The sequence below is a fragment of the Mustelus asterias genome, unplaced genomic scaffold (assembly GCF_964213995.1).
Source record: "Mustelus asterias unplaced genomic scaffold, sMusAst1.hap1.1 HAP1_SCAFFOLD_3078, whole genome shotgun sequence".
NCBI classification, from domain to species: Eukaryota; Metazoa; Chordata; class Chondrichthyes; order Carcharhiniformes; family Triakidae; genus Mustelus; species Mustelus asterias.
In genome coordinates this window covers 22,501-25,000 of record NW_027593023.1, presented here as the reverse complement: position 1 = coordinate 25,000, position 2,500 = coordinate 22,501, and the positions used below count along the sequence as shown (strand labels likewise).

The following is a 2,500-nucleotide window of genomic DNA, read 5'->3' as shown; positions in this document are numbered from 1 at the left end:
CACACGGCCAAGTCGGCTCTGCGACGATTCGAACCCAAGGCACACGTTGAACGCGGGCGCAGGCACATTGCCCCAGAACCGCAACGGCAGAGGGTGGGCTGCGGAGTGTGGAAGGAGCCGCAGCTCCAGCGCAACACAAGCAACGACACCCAACCGCCACGGATTCCCACGACAAAAATGCAAGCACTCGCACGCGCAACAGAGGGAAGAAAAGCACGGCACGACCGAGCACCGATCCAGGCATCAAGCGTCACACGCGTCAAGCTGCCGTCCTCCACGCGACGGCACTGAACGGCCACGGCAACCCACCGGCAGGCAACCGAGCACGGACCACGCGAGGCAACGTGTCCGGAGACGTCCAGCGGACAGTCACTCCACTCTCTCACTCTCTGTGCCGGAGCACCCAACCGAGCCAACTCTTGCGGATCCTTCCCGTGGACGAGCCACACACACACATCAACAGAGAGTCAACCCCCCTGGCCCGAGCCTAACGGAAGGCACACACGGTCCCGGCAGCGAGGCAGTCACGTTCTCTCTCTCTGGCAACCCGATGACAGCCGTGCCGGCGACCCCGAGGTGGCTGGGCCAGTGCGGGAGCGGGCAGTGCCGACGAGCCCGGAGGCGGACGCCGGCACCCAAGAGGTCAAGCTCTCCGACGCGGATTACTCTGGGTCTGCACTTAGGGGGACAGAGAGGACGGCACCTCTGCGACACCCCAGCCGCGCTCTTCGGCGCACGGATGCGCGCGAAGTGCGATTGATTGTCAAGCGACCCTCAGACAGACGTAGCCCCGGGAGGAACCCGGGGCCGCAAAGTGCGTTCAAAGTGTCGATGATCAATGTGTCCTGCAATTCACATTAATTCTCGCAGCTAGCTGCGTTCTTCATCGACGCACGAGCCGAGTGATCCACCGCTAAAAGTTGTATCGGGTTTCGGATCGGTTGCCCGATCCTGGGACGCGCAAAACGCTCCCCCGCCGACGTGACGGTGGAGCCCCAGCCTGGCGCGTACCACGGCGTGAGCCCGGAGGCGCACGCACTCGAGCGACAATCAAGCGAAAAAAAGGAGGAATCAGGGCGCTCGCAGGCGTTGAGTGCCGGCGTGGGTGAGGGGCCGGGGCCCGCCACGCGCCGTCACGCCCCGCAACAGCCAGAGGCAGAGTTCTCTGGTGTCACCGTCTGGCGGTAGGCTCGAGAGTCGAGGCGAGGCCGCAGCGGACTGAGTCGGGTGCAAGCCGCGGAGGACAGGCCGACGCTACGGGCGCAAGCCGACCCCGCACGCCCCAACCTCGGCGGGCTGGGGAAGGGGGCGCGGCGGAACGCTCGCAAGCGCGGCTGCCCCCGCGGACAGGCACATTCTCTCGAACGCGGTGGACGCTCGCTCAAGTCAGCACGAGACCAGACCGGACCGACAGGCGGACAACGAATCTTTAAACCTCGCACCCACCCTCCGCACACGGGTGCCGGAGGAATGGTGAGCATGAACAGGTACCCCTCACCGGGCTTTGAAGAGAGTGACTAGAATGCGACCAAAGCTTCACCGCGGCGGGAGACAAAAAGGCCCCTGACTGCACCAGAACGTCTCCCTGCGGAGTCACACAGTGGCCGTTCACCGTGGTCCCGTCGACAAGCCGCCAGGACAAGCACCCAAGCCCGCAGCAGCTCTCTTCGTTTCAACTGCGGATGTAATGCTGCAAGGCGGTGGCAAGGTCACGTCGCAGCCCGCAAGCCGTCGCCAAGGCGAGAGGAAGACGGTCCCCACAGCGGGCACACACAGACGGACGTGGAGCACGGGGCGGCGGCCCACAGGTGCGCACACGCGCCGTGCCGAGGATCGGTGCGGACGCCGGTGACATCGCACCCGGCAGAGCGGCTAGGCAGAAGTCGCTGCGGAGGAGGAGCACCGTCGGCGGAACGGTCTGCTGGCGGGCGAGGGACCAAACGAGCAGCTAGAACGGGCGGAGTGGACCGGACTGCAGAAGCGGAGTGAGTGCGTGGCTGACGCCACCGTCTCCCTCCGAGCGTCTGCTCGCGCCGGCCAAACCGCCGAACCGCTGAACGAAAGGACCGCATCGTCCCACGCAGGCAGGCCGGCCGTGTTGCCGTGCGTGCCCCCACCTCTCGGACGGACTGCAAAGACACCCTACGAAGCCAACGGCGAAGCCCTTCCAACGGCGCAGGCGTAGCGTGTGCGGCACCCGCATGGACTTGCCGGCGTGCAACCGAGCGTGTGCGTGCTCGTCGGTGGCGGCGCCCGCGCGCCGGCCCAACCGAGTGGGACCGAGATCGACGTCGCCCGGCTTCGGCGGAACGTGCGTACGGGTGACCAGGCCCGTTCGACGGGTACGGCGAAATTGTCGGTGTGACCTCCCACCCGCGTGGGAGGCGCCAGCGTCAGTACGGGCCACGGCCCCGGGGCCAACCCCCGTGAGGCTCTCCTGCCTGGCCCAACCGGCGCAGCCTTCGAGTTCAAGGAGTGACGGGCCGCCCTCCCCGGAGAG

General features: G+C 66.7%; 1 non-coding gene across 1 annotated transcript; it reads right to left on the bottom strand.

Annotated features, from left to right (window-relative positions):
* Positions 1-768: 768 nt before the first annotated feature.
* Positions 769-922, bottom strand: LOC144490257 (5.8S ribosomal RNA). Its single transcript, XR_013497199.1, has one exon. It is a non-coding gene; the product is annotated as a 5.8S ribosomal RNA (ribosomal RNA).
* Positions 923-2,500: the final 1,578 nt, after the last annotated feature.